Source organism: Macrotis lagotis, chromosome 1 (genome assembly GCF_037893015.1).
Source record: "Macrotis lagotis isolate mMagLag1 chromosome 1, bilby.v1.9.chrom.fasta, whole genome shotgun sequence".
In the NCBI taxonomy this organism is placed as follows: Eukaryota; Metazoa; Chordata; class Mammalia; order Peramelemorphia; family Peramelidae; genus Macrotis; species Macrotis lagotis.
The window spans coordinates 473,603,655-473,624,734 of NC_133658.1; the positions used below are offsets into that span (position 1 = coordinate 473,603,655).

A 21,080-nucleotide genomic window follows, 5' to 3' on the forward strand; every position below is an offset into this window, starting at 1 on the left:
GATTTTACTTATCTGTCTAGATTTCTATTTCATCATAATCATCATCTTCCTTTTCTCCTCCTCCTCCTCCTTCTCTTCCTCCTCCTCCTCCTCCTTGTTCTTCTTCTTCTTCTTCTTCTTCTTCTTCTTCTTCCATCTTCTTCCTTTTTAAAAAAATTCTCTCTTGAAATGCTTTACTGAAATTCGGGAAATTAAAATACCTTTAATCCCAAGGCATTATTGAATACTCAAGACAAACTAATATGATTAATGAATAACAACTCAAATTCTTAATTGCCACAGAGAAGGGAAAAGTTTAGAAAAAGATTGAAGAAAGCAAAATGACTGCACATTTTTACATCATATTCCTTGGTAATATCTCCATGTATTGATATAGGAAGTTATCATACTTCTGTAAGTCTGGAAAAGAAATATGATACACACATACATACATTGATACATATATGTATGAGTGCATGTATGAATGAATTTTGGGTACTTTGTTGTTTTTTATACATTCAGTTGTTTCTTATGTTTTTTTAAACTCATTCAGGGTTTTCTTGGCAGTGATACTACAGTGGTTTGCCATTTCCTTCTCCAGTTCATTTTGCAGGTTAGACAACTGAGACAAACAGGGTTATGTGATTTGCCCACAGTCACACAGACAAAAAAGCATCTGAGTCCAGATTTGAATTCAGTTCTTTTTTATTCCAGCTCATATATTTCATTTACTGTATTACCTAATTACTCTTTGGTTGCTAAATTATATTTAAAACTAAAATGGGTTCTTATATGACTTTATTTTATTTTTTATATATTTATTTTCATTCATATGTACAAATATTTCTTTAAGTTACAAAATTTCCTTCTACCCTCCCTTCCCACCTCCCTCCCCTCAGCAGCAAACAGTTAGTTTACTGTTATACATACATATTTTGATAAACATGTTTACCGATTAGCTATTTTTGGTATGAGGATTTAGGACTAAGGGAAAGGAATACATAAGAGATAATTTTTTATAAAGGTTCATCACATTCTGAAGGAATGTTTTGTGTGTGTTTGTGTGTGTCTGTGTGTGTCTATGTGTGTGTGTGTGTGTGTGTGTGTGTGTGTGTTTCATTCCTCTGGATAGGGATAGCATGGCCCATAGCTCTTCCAATCCAGTTGTCTAGTTCTCTAAACTGCTGAGAGAAGCTTCTTCCATCAAGGCTGTTCATCTCACAATGCTATTGGTAATGTGTACATTGTTCTCTTGGTTCTGTTCCCTTTGTCCAGCATCGGATTCATTAGTCATTCCATGCTTCTCTAATGTCTGGACCATTTATGGTTTCTTATAGAACAATAGTATTCCACAGTTTTCATGAAACATGTTTAGTCATTCCCCAATTGATGGCCATTCCCTTGATTTCCAATACTTCTCTACTACAAAAAGAGCTGCTATGAATATTTTGGAACATGAAGGACTTTCACCTTTATTTATAATTTCTTCAGGATATACAGCTAGAAGTGGAATTGTTGGATCAGAGGGTATGAGCATTTTTATTGCTCTTTGGACATAGTTCCATATTGCTCTCCAGAAAGTCTGGATCCTTTCATAACTCCACCAGCAATGTATCAATGTCCCAATCCTCCCACAACTTCTTCAGCTTGATCATTTTCCCTTTTTTTCTCATCTTGACCAATCTGGTAGAGGTTAGGTGATAGCTCACTGTTGTTTTAATTTACATTTATCTAATCAACAATGGTTTGGAGCATTTTTTCATGAGATTATATATAGCTTTAATTTTTTCATTTGAGCACTGTCTATTCATATCCTTTGACCATTTATCAATTGGGGAATGACTTGTAGCCTTATAAATCTGATGCAATTCTCTATATATTTTAGAAATGAGACCTTTATCAGAACTCCAAGTTGTGAAGATTGTTTCCCAGCTTTCTGCCTTCCTTCTAATGTTGCCAAACATTGATTTTATTAGTGAAAAAAACTTTTTTAATTTAATATAGTCAAAATCATTCATTTTACAGTTTATAATGTGTTCTAATTCTGGTTTGGTCATATATTTATCCTCTTTCCATATATCTGATAGATGAATATTTCTTATTCTATTAATTTATCTATGGCATCTAAATCCTGTATCCATTTTGACCTTAATTTGATATAGGATATGAGATGTGGATCTTTGCCTAGGTTTTATAAAATGGGTTTGAAAAATTGTGTTGAATTTATTTTCTCAAATTCTAAAAGGAGTGCTAAATATAACTGGTCTCTGACTATCATCAAGTTTGGAATATTACTATACTCAAAGTAAACCAGGAAAAGACCTAAGATGCCAGGATAACTTATCCTCATTCCTTCCTTTCACTTTTATCCATTCCCTTTACTGAAAAAAGTATACACAATTTTTCCCCAAGCCACTCTGAGTATCTTGGCTCTAAATTTTTTTCCATAAATCCCTTTGTGTCACTCTTACAAATTTATAGTTTTTAAAAAATAATCAAAGTAGTTTGCTGTTTTCTAGCATCATAGACGTTAAATAGACACTATCTTGGTGGGAGTTAGGTACTACAGGGATAAAACACTGACATTCAGTCTTAGATATTTAAATGACTTAATCTCTGCCTTTGTTTTCTCACATCAAATGGGAATAGTAATAATAACACCTACCTCTCAAGGTTAGTCTAAGGCTCAAATGAAGTAATATTTCTAGAATACTTAACATAGAATCTGGAACACCTGGCACTTAATAAATATCTATTTCCTTCCTATACATTTTGACTTGTTTTTTTTTCACATATGCCTTCATTCTAGTTAAGATTCTGATGCCACAGAAAAGGACAATATTTACTTTTTCCTTTTCAAGCAGTGTATAAAGTGCTAGGCTTAGAGTTGTAATGACTCATCTTTCTGAGTTAAATCTGACCTCAATTACTCACTAGCTGTATGGCTTAGCAAATCACTTAATTTATTTTGCCTCAGTTGTTCCATCTTAACATCTAACATCCAACTTAATGAGTTGGAGAAGGAAATGGAAAACCATCCCAATATCTTTGCCAAGAAAACCCAAATGTTGCCACAAAGAGTCTGAAACAATTGAACAAATTGTGACTTATAAAGGGGAACTCATGCTTTGCTCAGGTTAATGAAATATGGAGGCCATTAATAGTACTTATACTTTTTTAACAAGTAAAAATAACAGTCTCACATGTAGTTGGCAAAAATAATCATTTGAAGTAGAATATTAGCAAACAGTATACTGCCTTACCTCCAAGGGCACCCCTAGGTAAATTCCTCCTCCTCTCATATTTACACTACTCATTTCCCTTTAAAGTTGTCCCTAGCAATACCTTATATGTGCTCTGAGGCTCTCTGTCTAGAGAAGCTGATATGTTTGAGTGGGATTGACTAGACTAGAAAAATCTAGAGAAAAAAATCTAGAGAAACTTACCATTTCATGAGGTGATATCTGGGCTTCCTTCCTTCATGTACTTTAGTTTGATAAATTCCAATCCCAAAACCTCAGGGAAGACATTAATTGAAATTGAAATTTAGGCTAATGTTATAGGATTTTCCCCAAAGATATGCTATACATAACATGAATCAGGTTTAGGTAGTTATTTTCCAAACACACATACACAAACACACATACCCACAAACTATTGAGCATTGATGGAAAATTAAACTAAACAGGCAACAATGCCAATTACTTTTATGCTGGAATTTATTGTTTTTTGTTAATCAGTCATTTCAGTTATATCTAAACTTTTGTGACTCCATTTGGGGTTTTCTTGGCAAAGATACTGTAATAGTTTGCCAATTCCTTCTCTACCTCTTTGATACTTATGTTTATTTAAACATGTAGTCATTTAAAGGACTGCTTCTTAACTATTTTGTATTTCAACATACCTCTGCACTGTCCAAGCAAATCCTGGCACATGATTTCTATTAAAATGACTGTTACTGGTTGTCTCCTCCAAGAACCCCAGAAGAATTGGTAGGGATTCCTCATCTTGGTTCCTTTTGGCATCAACATACACTGAAGTAGAGACAATAAAGCCACAAATGTGTCTGTCAAATGAGTGAAAACACTGTTTAAATCACCTCATCTATTTCCTCCCCTCAGACTCCTTTGAAATAGTCCAGCACCTTGAACCCTAGAGTTTGGAGAAAGCTAAAGCTCTCTAGAACATGGGTCTTTCAGTCTTAGTTCTGCCTATAGATATCAATAAAAGGAGAAATCACAATGGGGAAAGAACTCATTTTCTTCACTGGGACCAACAACAATTACAATTGTGGACCACCTGCTACTGATAGCAAGGTAAGGTCAAGAGATGAAGAAGAGGCAGCACTGCCCAGAATATCAGTTAAAATTGGTTCTGTTTCAGTAGTTATCCATCTTTATTGTTAATAGGTATCCCTTAGGGCATCTGAAATTCCCTATATGCTTTCTCAAAATCAGCTTATCTAGAAGGATCAAATGTAGCGTTTCAATTATGGAAACCTTTTGAAAACATCTAAGACTTTTTCTTGCCTAAGAGTTTGTCAATATTTCTGGACAAATGGGATCATAAATTCAAGATGATATTCTGAGTCATCAACTGGAGCATATAAGTGTACTAATAAAAATTTGATTATTATAAATATTCTCAGAAGCCATATAAAAGAATTCATTATGCCTATGACCTTTATCCTTCATTCTTATACACACAAGTAAAAGTTGGCAACCATAGAACAAAGAATGCAAGAGTTGAATATATATATATATATTTATATATTTCATATTTGTATAATAATTATCCACCTTTGCTTCTACAGACAGTAGCTGGATGATATGTACTGTGTCTTATTCATTTTTATATGTCCTGTTATACTTAACAAATTGTTTATAGTAGAAGCTTTCTTTAAGAGTATTACTTGATTTGTATGTATCGATCTGCTACTAATAAGATGATTTTATGTGCATATACTTATATAATTAGAAGTAATACACTGTTTCAAATGGTTCTGTTTTCTTTTGAAAAAAAATAGCCATTCAAAATATTCTTACACATTTTGAGTTTCAAGTGCTAATTAAATTAAAAGCATGGTTTTTGAAACTAGATCTATTTTCTCCAAAAGTGGTAACAGTAGACATATGTTACTTAATATAATGTGCTTTAAAGTCACTTGCAATCCAGTTTGCCAAATACTTTTACAGTCACTTTTTCTGGTTCAATGAAAAAATATCTTATGCATGTGTACTAGCAGAGAGGCACCGTTAATCACAGCACATTAATATCACATGTCTAAAGGAGCAAAAAAAATCATATGGATTTCATTTACATGTCCAAATGTATATATGTTATTTAAAGGGATATAATGGAAATCTTTCTTTAAAGTGACTCAATTATTTCCATTAACCTTCCAGGTGAAATTAAAAGAGTCAGGAAAAGGTCATCCAGAGTAACTTTCTTTAAAATTCATGCCATGGAATAATCAAATATTCAAATATTTCTAAATTGCACATTAAATAAAATACCAAATTATCAAAGAAGTATTAGTTAAAAGTCTTCCAGTTTATTGCTGTGTCTGTAAAACTATATGTAAAACTGGTCTTTAAAAATCTAAAGTGCTAGACAGAAAATATCTAATAATCCTCAAATTTTCTTGCAGAAATTTCCATTTCATCACTGTTCTCACAACCCTATTGCTGCTATTCTAGCTACCATTTCCTCCTGATTGACAAGGGTAATACCACAATAGATTCACAATATGATAAACATTTGTCAAATGGAATTGGTTTATCTGTATTTTTTATTAATAGGTACAGCCAGGTGGTGCAGTAGTTATAGTGTGTGGCCTGTACTTAAGAAGACATCTTCCTGAGTCCAAATTTGGCCTCAGATATCTCCTAACTGGGAAGCCCTAGACAAATCACTTAACCCTATTTGCCTCAGTTTTCTTATATGTAAAATGAGCTGTAGAAGGAAACAGCAAACTACTTCAATGTCTTTGCCAAGAAAACCCCAAATGGGGACCCCAAAAATCAAATATGATTGAAAAGCAACCAAACAGAAACACTTTCTATTAATAATCAACAAAATAAAAAAGTGAAAAGTGACTCGCTGTCACTCTTATCATTCTATTAGACAGTTCTACTTAACTGTTTTCTGGAAATGTCAGGGAATCTGTTTTGGTATCAAGGCAAAAGGTGTGGAAGCTATTCCCAAAGCACAACACTTACATATGAGGGTGGCAAAGGAGAAATCTATAAATATATGTTTTTGCCGCCTTTTCCCTCCTTTCTCTATTCCAACTTTCAAGGACAAGCTAGTGGTTCTAGCATGCACTGAGATAAGTACTCTGAATTTGTGACTATGTTAGATACATTTATTCTTGTGGATTAAATCATGTTTATTTTTAAAAGTACATACATAATATTTTCTGTGGAAATTATCTGTATTTAATAAATTGTTATAACATAACTTCATTCTCAAATATGTGATGAGAAAACACTTGCTAGAACTGAAATAGAGATTGTAATAATTTCTTTACTGATTTCAATAGAAATTTCATTTTTCAAAAGTTTAAAATACCAAAAATTAGAAAATTCCATACCCTTATCAATTTTTTTAGAATGCTTTTCCATTTTTCCTTTGTTTATTGCCAAAGAGTTCCCACTCTATTATTTTGTTTCCTGGAATTTCTTAAACAGTAAATTGATATATAACTTAAAAAGTTATCTAGTGTATTTCACTTATGGACTTTTATATGTCACTTACTACACATATTTCTATAGTTACTGCTTTGTAATATAGTTTAAGATCTAGTATATATCTCAGTATTGTTGACCTTCTAGTCATCCAAAGAAATATCGCCCTTAATTTACCTAATTCCAGTTTTTATTTTGATAAATTGATTTCATGACACTTATTGTAGAATACTTTGAGTAATTTTTTTCTATTTTGTTGTGGTCTAGTCAAAAACAGGGGACATATTTATATGCAAATTATGTTATTGTGTTTATGTACATCCTTTAATTAACTCTGAAATTCATAGCCTGTTTTATTGTTATCTTAAATGGAACTTCTCTTCCTCATGGATTTCTTTAGTAATATGTAGAAATGGTAATTTTTATTACATGGATTCATTTTGTATCTTAATATAAAACATATGCTTGCAGAAATTGCTAATCTCAAATATCATAATAGCTACACATAGAGATAATTTTTTCTTCTCTCAGTCAATCCTGGTTTTATTAATTTCCTATTTTTGTCATTATTCTAAGTAGCATTAAAATTCTATGTTAATAATAGAAGATATTATAGTTATTATTCTTGCCTTATGGAAAAGCTTTCATTTACAAATAATGGTAGATACTAGTTTTAGATAGTTTTTTTATCATATTTAGAAAACACATTTATACATTTCTATCCCTGTTTTTAATTGCTTTTTTTTGCATGAACAAGAGGTCTGAACCCATTATTCTCCTTAAGAAATTTCAGGGTTCCCTCTTCCATTTAGAATAAAATATAAATTCCTCTACTTGAATTGTATAGTGCTTCACCATCTGACTTCAACCTATCTATCTAAAATTCTGCACATTAAACTCCATTTTAACACTAGCCAGCTTATTATTTTCTATATACAGCATTCTATCTCCTATTGTCTTATCTTTACACAAGTTTCCCCCCATGCCTAGAATGGAACGCCTTCTCACTTCTGTCTTCTAGAACTCCTGATTTTCTTAAAAACTCAACAGAAAGTGTTGTCTCTTAGATGAGACATTTCTTGTTCTCTCTCCCACCATGTATTGATCTCTACCACCCTCTTACACAAAAATTAATTTGAATATATTGATATGTATATTGCATTTAACTTTTTAATATATAAATGAATGAAAGAAAACACATTTATTAAGTAATCACTTTGTAATTTGGCATACTAAATAATAGAGTACAAATTCAAAGGCATGGAGTCCCTGACCCCAAGAAACATACATTCTATTTATTCTTTTTTAATTACATGCAAAACCACTTTTCATCATTCATATTTTTATAAGCTTTTTGTGAACTCTTCTATTATTTTTAACCACTCTCCCTTTTCTATCCCAGCCCAAGATAGTGAGTAGTCTGATTTAGGTTGTACATGTAGTTGTGTTTAACATATATTTCCATTTTAATCATATTGCAAGGGGAAAAATGAGAAAGAAAGAAAAAATGAGTTTTAAAAAGTGAACACAGAATGCTATAGTCTGCATTTAGACTTCATATCTTTTCCCCTGCATGTCAATAGCATTTTCTATAGTCTTTGATCACTGAACTGCTGAGAGGAGCTGAGTCCATCATAGTGTTCATCTCACAATGTTGTTTTTAATGTGTACAATATTCAAGGAGTTCACATTCTAATAGGGGTAGACAAGACATATAGAATAATTATTTCTAGGAAACAGAGTTTTGACCTGGAATGTTTAGTGAAGCCAAATGGCAATAGAACAGCATGTACTTTCTAGCAGCAATGGCCATATTGATTTGATTACAATTCTCAAAACAAGAGATAGAAAAAGGTATGGGAAACACATAGGAAAATGTATGGTTACAAAAGTCAACAGAACAAGGACAAGAAGCAACCAAGAAGAAATAACAAGGTGAAATGCCAAGAAAAAAATTACAGTATGTACCCAGATGATCCACATTCATTAAAAAAAACATAGCTTGTCTAGAGGTAATCTATGGACAATACTTGAAGGATGTGGGAAGTGGAATCTCTAGCCATTGATTCATTACTCATGTTATGTTAGAGCCATTTTTTATATATTCAGTTTAACTTACACAAATAATAAAAATGTTTTGTTACATTTTTAAAAATTCATTTGTTTCAAGTTATCCTAAACCCAAACTGTCATCTCTTAAGTATTCAAAACCTAGTGAGAAGCTCCTTGATATCTTCCTTCCTTTCTTTTGTAATATTCCTTCCTTCCCTCCTTCTATTGTTCACAATTTCAGTTTGGGAATTTTCTCATCACTCTTTAATCTAGAATCTAGCATGCAATAGTGTGTGTGTGTGTGTGTGTGTGTGTGTGTGTGTGTGTGTAAGAGCAGAAATCCAAGAAACTTATTCCATAGTCTGATGCATTTGGGTGATTTTTAAGCTCCTCATTCTTCATTGTTCTGAACTGGATAATTAGTTACCAAAGGAAAACATTCTTGTATCTTATATAATAATAAAAATATTTTTTTTTTAATTTAAGGCAGTAGGGTTAAATGACTTGCCAAAGGTAATTAAGTGTCTGAGGCCAGATTCGAATTCAGGTACTCCTGACTCCAGGGCTGGTGCTCTATCCACTGTGCCACCTAGCTGTCCAATAAAATTATTTCTTGCTTTGATTCACCACCAATAGAAACAGTGACTTCCTAATACATGTCACACAAAAAAAAAAACTAGTGTCTGAAATGGCAGGAAGGGGAGGGTTTTAACAAATTGCATGTAGAATTCTCAGTGACACATGTTTGCTGTTGGAACATGAAGCAAAGGAAGAGGACAGACCTTTAAAAAACCTTGGTGAGATACACAGTGATCTATATCATGTAGATACAATACCATAAAATAGTTAACTGGTTTTACAAGAAGAATTCACAAGAAGTATTTCACTCTCAGAGGAATAAAGGCTGATGAAAGCAACTGCCAGCTGTGGAAATCATTACCAGTAGAAGTCACAGCCCAAACTGAATAATCTTGTCTCACTTAAAAAATCCAGATCTTTTCATATGTTTCTTTGTGGTGTACTCTGGAACATTTCTCAGAGGGCCACCTTCAGAACTCTTGAATGTCTCTAAGCTAAAAGAGAAAACAAACATAAAAGGACTTTTCTGAATTTTTGAGGAATCATTGTTATGATCTACATTTATAAAAGACTACATCATCGCCATTTCCCAAACTAAACTCACTTCATCATTCCTTTCCAATAAAATCTGCCTTCCTCCTCAACTTCCCAGTAGTCATTCAGACTGGAAACTTGCAACATCTTTGAGAATATTATTTCCCTTGACCTCAGACTTGATCGCTCAAAATATTCCATTCCTGACTTTTCAATAAATCTTATTTCTGTCTGCACTTTATCATTCCCCCTATTAGAAACCTAGTTCAGGTTCCCATAACTAATCATTTGAACTATTGAAATAACCTACTCATGGCCTGGCTCCCTCATGTCTCTCTTAATTCTGATCCAGATGACAAAATCCTTAGAGAATAGTGAGCTATGATTTCATTAGTATATAGGATATAATATATTTTACTTATCCACTAAAACATACTTTTAGAAATTGCTTAAGAAAGTGTGAGACATAAAGTTATTGTATATCAGAGGAAAGATTGAACTTATTAATTGTTGACTGTAAGGAGGACTTTCAATCCACTATGCCATACTATTTTTATTATGGTCATTTCTATCTCTCTCTTATCCTCTCTACTAAGACTGCAGATACCTCAAAGAAAAGGGCCACAGGGCCATTATTCACTGTTGTGTTCCCCATGCCTCGCATAGTTCTTTCCACCTAGAGCTTCAGGACTTCCATGATTCCCTGTCCATTATTTCATTAAAAATGCTACTTCCTCATTAAAGATTACAATCCTTCTAAACACTATTAAACAGCCTTCTAGAGGTGCAAAAACTGAAAAAAAAATACTACCCTGGAAACTAATCTGCTGAGCTTAGCTTGTCTGGGCTTCAGATGATAATCAGAGTTCCTTTCTCAAAGTCTTTATTATTTGATATATCCATCAGCATTTGCTTTCTGCTGACATAACATTTGCCAGATCATGGTCACTTCAATGACATAGTGGTATCTTAGAGCTATGTAAATTCTGTGAGAATAGTCAATTGTTTTATTCTTTTTCGTAGTATCCACAAGGCCTAACATAAAAATGTTTCATAAATTTCAAAAGATTGCTTGATAGATTTGAATAGAGATTGATGATAAATACTTAAAATATTTTGTGAACTTAATGCATTATTATTTTTTGCATTGAGTTTTACTTATCACAGTATTGATCATCATTTACAACATGGGCTAAAGAAAGAATCCTCTCTCAATAGGGTAAATAATAATAGCATTGTCTATTTGTAGAAAGCCATATAAATTAGGACTATTCTTTCTTCTTCCTTTTCTTGGAGTTTATTACTTATGCTTTCTTTTCAATAAATAATAAAGGAAACCTATCTCTTTGTATCTATTTTCTTTCATATATCATAATCATAGCTGACTCCAGAAGTATAGAATTTCTTTGGTGAGTGCTGAAAGCATCTATTATAGAAAAATGCTTTCTTATGTGCAGCTAGCAACCTGCCCAGAGTCCTCTGAATCATTTTTCTCCTATAAAGCTAGGACTAAGACTGTCAATATAATGAGAAGAGAAGATGTTTGTTCAATTCTCATAGAATTGCTGAGGGATGCCAGAATCATACATATACCAAGGTTTATGAATTGAAGTTTGGGAACAAAAAGGAAGCTTAGAGGAAATCTTTGCAATGCACTGAAAAAAGAAATGGATAAGAGTCAAGAGATCTGTGTACTAATCATGGCTCCAATTAACTCTGAAATCTTGAGCAAATGACATCACTTCTCTAGGCTTCAGTTTTATCACTGATAAAATGAGTTACATTTACTGAATAATTCCTAAGGTTCCTTCCAGAATCAATAGTCATTAAATTATTTGTCTACTAACAAACCTGAGCCTATCCTTGGGGAAAGTAACAGAATAACAAATTATAAAGTGACATTGGCATTCCTCTTCCTTTTTATTCAATAGTTTTCAATGGAGAATCACCTCACACCAATCCCATAGTTTCAGGAGCTAGTATTATTTTGAGACTTCAATGTAACTATAAATCTGAATCTATAAGTTATATCTTAAGACTCCATCATGAAGAAAATATGGTACTTTCCAATCTATGTGTCCATGTTCAGCTGAATGAACAGAATATATATCCAAACCCTTTCAAAGAGAGGAAACATCTGGATTAGGAAACATAATTCTAAAATTAGATCACTATAAATCAGTAACGGGTAAAGCACAAGGTCCTAGGTGGTTAAATGATTTAATAAATTCCAACATGCATTGTATATGATGAAACTTTGTCAAAATAAATCGGCTGGGATGTCACACAAATTGAACGTTTATGCAGCAAGGCAAAGCGATTTGGTTGATTTGTTTAAATTGCTTATTCCTAAAACAGCTTTGATCATTTATCTAGGTTTGTGATGCTGATCACAAACAAATCAAGATGTCTCTCCTAGTGACAAGAGGCTCATTTTAACTTTGAACTTCTTTAAATGACATGTAAGGAACTAATACTGTGTTCCAGGAGTTTGGGGAGTTGTGGAATGGACCTTTCCAAAGTAAATCCAATTTAGTCCAATGTAACCTTATCTAATAAAGTAAGATTTTATTAAATGTTCACTATGTTCAAGGTGTCAGCCAGGATTTGTTTGGGATATAAAAATATGAAAGATCATCTCTGCATCAAAAAACTTTTGGAGTTGTGGGAAATACACATGTAAGAAATTAACAAGACAGAATACTAACAATTCAGTGAATCAAGACTTTCTGTAGGAATGGTCTGTGAGCTCCTCCTTGAAGGAAGATATTAATTCTAAAAGGGAGAAATGAAGAGGAAGTGCATTTTAGGTATGGGAGGCCACCTGAGGAAAAGTGCTGAGATGTGAGATGACATATTTAGTTTGGGAAATAGCTAGTAAATCAATTTAGCTAGATTGTAGAGTCCTTGAAGCAAAATAATATGGAGTAATCCTGAAAATGTAGGCTTATCCCTTAAAACTGTCATTCTATTTAATCTGATATCATGTAGACAACATTGTCTAATGAAGAGACCAGCTTGAATTACTGAATTGGTTTAAATTAAAATGGATCCAGGGAGGATGAAAATGGATCCCAGAATGGGCATTTATTCCTTCTTATTCATTCTTTACTATGTCAATAACACATACTGGCTAGGTTTTTCTACAGTTGATTAAATAATAGGTACAAGGTGCTTTACAGATGTAAAATTAAATTATGCTTTAAAATATTGACTTGACCTTACATGTGGTACCTATGTCAAGGGTAGTTGAGTAGCTTATTTGACAGTTTTCTTGTTTCCTATGATCACTCTTCAAAAACTCTATGTTCCTCTTAAAAATTTCCTTTATCTGTTCAGGGTGAAGTAATTTTACTGACATCTCTCTTGCCACCTCCAAGAATAATCTTTCTTTCAAAGTCAAATGGAAGTAGATAAACTCTTCACTACTCTATAGCCCCTCTGATCAAATTCTTAGTTATATAATCTGTCTGTGACTATCAAATTTATAGAAGAAACTGGGAAACTGGAAAATATAATATATATATATACATATATATAAATTTACATGTATTTGCATGTTTACATATATTTATATACATATATTTATGTGTGTAATATATTTATGTGTATTTCCATCTATGAATCATGAGAACAGTATTACTGACAAATAACTGACCTTCAGAAATCAGAGAATTTTAGAGTCAGATAATACCTTAGAAACCACTGAATTCAATTGCCTTTATTGATCAAGAAAATCAAATATGCCAAGTATTGCAAGGAATGCCTGAGATAAAAAGACAAACATGAAACAATTCTTGGGGTGGATAAAGCATGTATATAGATATAGATAAATATAAGAAAAATATAATTTTGAATTTAAAATAAAAAATTGATACATGGAGGGAACACTAACAATTAGGGAATCAGGGAAAGTTTACCATTGAGGGGAACTGGATCTTCCAAAAAATAAGAGAGAAAACAGGTACTGAAATTGGAGCAAAAATAAGATAACTTGACTGGAAGATATAGTGAAGAAGGAGGAATGGAAATTTGAAGGCAGATTTTAAAGAATTTTATGTGTTATTCTATAGGTTATAAGGAACCACAGAAGATGCTTGAACAGGATATTGATTGATTAGTCAGTGTTTTAGGGGCCTGTGTTTTCAGAAATCAGTTTGACATTGGTGTGGATGATGTATTATAGAAAATAGAGACCAAAGCTGGAGAGATCATTTAAGGAGATATTCTAATGGTATAAGGAAAATGCAAAAAGGGTCAGAATTAATCAGTGAAGATGAAGACACATATAATAATTGGAAAGTTAGAATTTATAAGACCTAGAAAATGAGGGTATAATAGAATCTTTAGAGATCGAGATAGTGTGGACCTTAAATAAGATCTAATCTGACTTGTTTTACCAATAAGGAAATTAAGGTAAAGTGGCTTAATCAAGGCCACACACAGATAGTGAAAAGCACATTTAGGATATAGGCCTTTTGAATCTCAGACCAATTATTCCTTCCACATTGAGACTTTCCCCATCAGTGTTCATATATATATATATATATATATATATATATATTTATATTTATTTTTATTTTTATTTTTATTTTTATATTTATACACACACACACTCCATCACTGGTTGACATAGGAAAGTAAATGGGTATTTATTTTTATTTTTATTTTTTATTTAAGGTAATGGGGTTAAGTGGTTTGCCCAAAGTCACTTAACTAAGTAGTTATTAAGTGTTTGATGTCATATTTGAACTCAGGTCCTCCTGACTCCAGGGCTGGTGCTCTATCCACTGTGCCATCTTAGCTGCCCCTATAAATGGGTATTTTGGAAGACTTATATGGAAGTCACAGGTGACATAAAAAGATAACTAGACACCACAGGGAGGAAAGACCTAGAAGTTCAGAAATGCATAAAATATATGTATAATATTGTACAATATCAACATATTTTATCATAATAATTTAGACTTTTTCCTCTGATAAAAAAGGAGAGCTAAAAAAATTTACATGAATTTTCCAGATTGTAGCAGGACCATGCCCCTAACAACTGTGATTTGGAAGGGAAAACTGCATATTCTACAATTCGAAGTTTTTCTCCTATGTTCATATCAATGCCATTTTCTATCTCTCTCTGAAAATGAATTACCAAGTGGTATACTAGAAGCCTAATCAATTATTCCTCACCTCAGTTAATATTTAATTAGAGATAGTTTCTTATCATATAGACAAAATAGGAAAATATCTTAGAGTCAATAAACATGTGTTAATAGGATTAATTTGTCTTTACTGGAAGAACTGCTTATATATAACAACACAAGAAACATTTATATCTCAGAGTCCAACTTTACCAATGGTTGCTTTGTGTAATCAGTTATGGAATGTGATTCATAAATAGTTCTCTCTCTCTCTCTCTCTCTTTCTCTCATTTATAAATCATAGAATTGTTTTAGAGCATGAAAAGTAAAGTAACGTAGGAATGGTCATACAAATAATTTCTATCAGGAACAGGATCTGAAAATAGGTTTTCCAAACTCCAAAGGCAGTCTTCTATCCATTATGTCTTATTGCTTTGAATAGACCTCTACCTTTTGTTAAAATGTATAAGGAAAGGGGAGATGGAAACAAAATGGCAGAATAGCAGGAAGCAACAAAGTGAGCTTTGCACACCACCCCCAAGACAAACAAACAAAATCAAAAAATCTCTTTCAAGCAGATTTAAAAACACATCAGATCAAATCTGATGGGAAAATCTAAACAGAAAATCACAGTAAGTGATTTTTCCCTCCTGGATCCAAGTCAACCTACTGAGATAGAGAAATGAAGACACTAGGAATGGAGTTTGGCCAGGGGGCATGCCAATGAACTTCAACACAAGAGACTATGCACCTGGAAAAGAAGAAATTTGAGTAACATCCTGAGCAGCAAGATGGGAAAAGTTGACAATTGACAGCTTTGTTACTCACTACCAGATAAGGGTCACAGATACAGACTAAAGTGACCAAAAAGGGAATTTGTGCCCAGAGATAGTATTTTGGGCTTTGCTTCAAAAAAAAAATACATTCAGAAACCAGCATCAATAGTGAGTTTAAAATTCGAGGGGCAGAACTGAGAGTAGAAATGTCTAACAGATTCTAGCTCAGGTTGAGACCTGTAGAGAAAGACTAGTGGAGTTGTGAGTGGATCCAACCTTTCTGAGTAGCAATATGGAACTATTTCCAAAAGAGGAAAAATATTGTTCATTCAGCAATTCCAATTCTAGGTGTATAGCCAGAAGAAAGGGAAGAAAGGGAAAAGCCCTGCATGCTCCAAAATATCAAGCAGTCCTTTTTGTAATGGCAAAGAATTGGAAATTGAGGGGATGCCCATCAATTGAGGAATGAATGTACATGAATATTATGGAATACCATAAGAAACCATAAATGGTTGGACTCTAGAGAAGCATGACTTACAGGATCCAATGTTGAGCAAAGAGAGTAGAACCAAGAGAAAAATGTACTCATCAACAACAACATTGTGAGATGAACACCTTGATGGAAGCAGCTCCTCTCAGCATCTCAGAGAGCTAACACAATCATATTAGACTGGCTATGGACTATTATCCCCATCCAGAGGAAGATAAACAAAACAAAACAAAACAGACACACATGCACAAAAAACAACCCTGCAGAAGCTGATGAACACTTTTTAAAAATCATCTCCTTTGTATCTCTTTCTCTTAATTCTAATTCCTCATACTGAAAATAACTAATCTGTAAACATATTTATCAATATATATATATATGTATATATATACATATATATATAATGCTCACCTAACTGTTTGCCATTGAGGGGAGGGAGGTGGGAAGGGAGGGTGGAAGGAAATTTTGTAACTTAGAAATATTTTTTAAAAAGAGAAAGACCAAGTAGGGGATTCCAAGATCTATCATAGTTCTTTCATTGTGAATATTGTGGCCTACAAGTGGTTGAGAATTACTGAATTGTTCAGACCCAAACCCAGAAACTGGCTGAACTCAGACTGGGGGAAAAGAAATCAGACTTTACCTTGAATCATACCACATTGAGAGTTGTGACAACTTGTATACCTGTAAACTGAACTGTCCTTGAGATCCTGGAATAATAATACATCATTCTACATTCTAAGAAAGCAATAACAGGAACAACCCAGAATTTATCTCCAGAAGTAAAGAGTCCAGTCCTAACATCAACTCTGAAGTCACAGGATAAGCTGCTAGAATGAACAAACACAAACAGAATTCCACTAGAAAAAAATTAAAAAAAAATCTTCTATGGTAAAAGATATGCTCAAGATATTAGCCCAGGAGAAAAAAAAATGATTCCATAGTAGCTACAAAGTCTCAAAGAAATTCATGACTTGGGAACAAAATCATCTAGAATTCCTGAAAGAAAAGAAGTAAGCATGAAAAAAGATTTAAAATTATTTTTCATAGATTCAATAAGAGCACTAGAAGAAAACTTTGGAGGGAAAATGCAATCTTTAGAAGAAAGATGTGGAAATAAAAGGCATTTATTATATGTTTCCTGTAAACTAAACACTTTCCTAAGTACTTTGCAAACATTATTTCATTTATTCCTTACAACAAACGTGGAAGGTGGATACTACTATTATTATCTTCTTTCTTTTTCTTTTGCAGTTGAAAAAACTGAAGCAAACATATAATCTCTGCTTTGCCTAGCTCACCCACATATTAAACATCTGAAGGCAGAATTGATCTTGGTTCTTCCTGACTGTAGAATGTCTATATCACTTAGTTTTCCTTAAAAGGGAATTAGAAACTTGATGGGTCACAAAACCTGGACCAAGCAACAACTTCCTGAAAACTAGAATGAACCAAATAGAAGGCAATGACTTCATGAGACAAGAAGATATATTAAAATAATTCAAAAGACAGAAATCTATAAGAAAATGTACGTTATCTTGACAGAAAAAGCTGACACTGAATACAGATCAAAGAGGGAAAAAAAATGATTTATAGTACTCCTGAATACTATGCTCCTTTCCCACCCAAAAAACAAAGAATCATATTTAAAAAAATAAAAATTTAAGAAAACTCATCAGATATCTTAGAGCTAAAGGCCAAAAAGAAATACATCAAATAAAAGAAATACTCAAAAACTTACAGAAAGTTATCTATCAACTAAAAGAAATGCTCAAATAAAAACTTCTAGGGGTGGCTAGGTGGCATAGTGCATAAAGCCCTGGCCTTGGAGTCAGGAATACCTGGCTTCAAATCCAGTCTCAAACACCTAGCTGTGTGGCCTTGGAGCAAGCCATTTAATCCCATTTACCTTGCAAAAACCTAAAAAAAAAAAAAAACTTCTAGTAACATTTTAGCCCTAATCTGGACTGTCTAGATCACTGAAAAAATAATACTGCAAGCATCCAGAAATATAGTAAAAACAAAAAACAAAAAACAACTCAAATATTAAGAATTCACATTCAGGATCACACATGGTGTAGCATCTACATCTCTAAAGAAGGTGACAGGTTGGGATATATTTCAGAAAACAAAAGATATGGGTTCAAAATTAAGATCAACTTAACCAGAAAAACTGAATATAATAATAATACAGGTAAAGAAATGGGCCCCATGAAATATAGGTCCTCCAAGTATTCCTGATGAAAAGATCAAAGATGCATAGAAACCTTGAAATTTAAACATTAGAGAAGCACAAAAAATTAAATGTGAATGAACAAAAATCAAAGACTAAACAGGGATTATATTCAATTAAAGAAGGATGATTCTTGTATCCCCTCTAAAGCCCATCTTATTGTGGGTCAAAAAGGATACAAGATACAAGACCTTGAAGTATTCTTTTGTGTATTGATAATTTTAAGAAAAAATATAGAGACAACGAGGAATATACTGGAAATTGGAAGAGGGAAAAGAGGAATAGAAAACTTTTTTTCATATAATCAGGATTTACAAGTAGACATGTAAACAAAGAAAGTGAAATGGCAACTGAAACAAACTCTTTTATCTGAAATGGTCAAAGGAGAGAAAAATGGACACAAAGTCATATAGCTGGGCACCATATATATATATATATTATATAAATAATTATATATAAAAAAAATATATATATATATATATATATATATATATATATATATATATATATATAATTTCATTCAACAAAGAAATAGAAGCGAAAAGGGTGAAGGGAAATTAGGACAGTAGATTGAGAAAAGGATTAGATCCCCACAAAATTAACTCTAATAATATACTAGAACATTAGAGTTACTATAAGGTGGCAAATAATACATATATTAGGGAGTGCTCACAAATTGCATAATATCTGAGCAAGTTATGGTATATGGATGTAATGGAAAGAGGAAAATGTTGATTTCAGAGAAACCTTCCAGATGTGACCAATGCAGGAATTTGTTATGTTTGCAACAAGATTTTTATTTTTCGTGTGTGTGTGTGTGTGTGTGTGTGTGTGTGTGTGTGTGTGTGTTGGGAAAGTATTGCAGTGGGAAGAAAAGAAAATAGATTCTTGCTGACAAATATTATATATATATATATATATATATATATATATATATATAACTTTTAAAATGTAAATTACAATTAAGAAGAGAGGGGAAGTATTTACATTTGTCATGACTGTACTGTATAATGTAATAGATACTGCTAAAGATTTTCCTACTATGAACAGGTAGAACATACTCCATTTTCATAAATCCAGAATGTATAGCTTTAGAATGAAAAACAAATTCTAGGAAACAATGGAAACAATCTGAAAATCTCATGTTTCCAGAAAAGTAAAGAAAAGCATAAAAAGCACGATTTCTCTTCCATTAAATGAGATCAGAATAATGCATCATTTAAACTCAGTGTGCCTTTTCCTTTAATTTTGTCCTCTCTACAATGGAGAACAGGTCTGCCTTTTTACTAGAGCTAACTACAGCCCACACTGTTATGGTAGATATTTCCTGGAATTTACTTTACATTCATGTCATTCTATATTGTGATAGTCTACTGTGTTACATTATCTCTATGTCATTACAGTTATAGGAAAAGCATTTCACACAGAGAGATACTTTAAACACTTGGCCTTTTCATTTCACATAGCATAGAAAGATTGGAGTACAACTGTTGTTCTCCCTCTCCCCACTCCCAAACACCTTTCTACTAGTAAGATACTCATCCAAATCCTTGCTCCATGTCCAATTTTCATTAGAAACATTTACTAAGTTGTGAATAGAACTCCCATGGCTTTAAAAAAATCTTCTTCATCTTAAAACAATATATAAACAATAATGAGTTTAGTAGAATTTATGGGCAAATAATTAGTAATGTGAAAGGTATAAGAGAGTTTGGGAATAAGTTAATTTGAATAATGTCCTTTTATAGATATAAGCAGTGGAGAGAATGTGGAACTGAAGTCAAGCAGACATATCATCATCAGCAATAACAAAAATGAAACCATCAGCAACATAAACATTTATAAATTAGGATACTGAAACCCAAAGAACTTAAAGTACTTGTTCAAATTCACATCATTTGTGAGTTTCTGAACCCAGGTTCGAATCTAGTTTTATGACTACTAGTTCAAAGCTATTTTCTTTCATTTTACATACATTCATGCAATCATGGGATCTTCTATCCTTTCCTTTTCCTTTCCCTTTTCCCCTCCTCCTTCCCCTTCTCTTCTTACCCTTAATTCCTCTTCCCTCTTATTCCTCCCCTATTCTCCTTCCTCTTCCCCCCTCCATTTCCCTTTCTTTATTTCTCTTCTTCCTTCCCCAACCCCCACTCTCTTCTTCCCTTTACTCTTTCAATACATTGAGTGAATAGTATATATAACATAGCAAATCCTCTATAATTTAATAGACAGGTATCATACATTTTTTGGCAAAAATAAAATTCATACATGGTAATTAACCTTATTTTGATGAGGGTCTTTTAACTATATCAGTTTGGTCTTCAAACAGTAGATAATTGGGACTCATACTCAATGCTTCTCCAAGGTGTTACAATAACTTGTGTCCTACAGAGCTTGTATTCTGTTGTCATGCCCTTTAAAATACAGCCCTTTCTATGTCACAATAGGACTTTTGTGTAGGACTTTAAAAAATTGAGACTATGCAGCACATCGCCATTTAACAGATAAGAAGACTGACACCCAGAGAGTAACATTACCTGGTTGAGTTCATATAGTTTATAAATATTGGAGATGATATTTGAACATACGTCTCCTGATTCTCAATCCAGAGTT

General features: G+C 32.7%; 1 long non-coding RNA gene across 2 annotated transcripts in view; it reads right to left on the minus strand.

Annotated features, from left to right (window-relative positions):
* LOC141519910 (uncharacterized) overlaps positions 1 to 20,835 on the minus strand; it is a 37,820-nt gene extending 16,985 nt beyond the window's left edge. Inside the window, exons 1-4 of one of the 2 annotated variants that reach the window (XR_012477474.1) lie at positions 20,748 to 20,835; positions 9,661 to 9,793; positions 3,884 to 4,013; positions 3,426 to 3,495 (exon numbers count right to left, since the gene is read on the minus strand). This is a non-coding gene — a long non-coding RNA (uncharacterized LOC141519910). The remainder of the gene's footprint in view (positions 1 to 3,425; positions 3,496 to 3,883; positions 4,014 to 9,660; positions 9,794 to 20,747) is intronic. The other variant, XR_012477475.1, reaches the window with a different exon arrangement.
* Between the last annotated feature and the right edge of the window lie 245 nt (positions 20,836 to 21,080).